Source organism: Etheostoma spectabile, chromosome 16, assembly GCF_008692095.1.
Source record: "Etheostoma spectabile isolate EspeVRDwgs_2016 chromosome 16, UIUC_Espe_1.0, whole genome shotgun sequence".
Taxonomy (NCBI): domain Eukaryota; kingdom Metazoa; phylum Chordata; class Actinopteri; order Perciformes; family Percidae; genus Etheostoma; species Etheostoma spectabile.
The window spans coordinates 535,077-535,488 of NC_045748.1; the positions used below are offsets into that span (position 1 = coordinate 535,077).

The window sequence follows — 412 nt, forward strand, 5'->3', positions numbered from 1 at the left end:
TACCTCATGAAGGTCATTGAGAGAACACCGAGGGTTTGCAACCCTATCAAAAAAGCAAAGGGTGACTACTTTAAAGAAACTAGAATATAAGACATGTTTTCAGTTATTTCATACTTTTTTTTTGTCAAGTACATAATTCTGCATGTGTTCATTCATAGTTTTGATGCCTTCAGTGATAATCTACTATACTTTGCCTCTCCTTAGCAGTGGTTTTCTAGCTGCTATTTGACCATGTAGGCCTGATTTGTACAGTCTCCTCTTAACAGTTGTTCTAGAGATGTGTCTGCTGCTAGAACTCTGTGTGGTATTCATCTGGTCTCTAATCTGAGCTGCTGTTAACTTGCTATTTCTGAGGCTGGTGACTCGGATGAACTTATCCTCAACAGCAGAGGTGACTCTTGGTCTTCCTTTC

General features: G+C 39.6%; 1 protein-coding gene across 2 annotated transcripts in view; it reads left to right on the top strand.

The window, feature by feature from the left end:
* Positions 1 to 412, top strand: part of ehmt1b (euchromatic histone-lysine N-methyltransferase 1b) — a 41,090-nt gene that overhangs the window by 13,919 nt on the left and 26,759 nt on the right. The gene's annotated exons all lie outside the window — the stretch shown is intronic.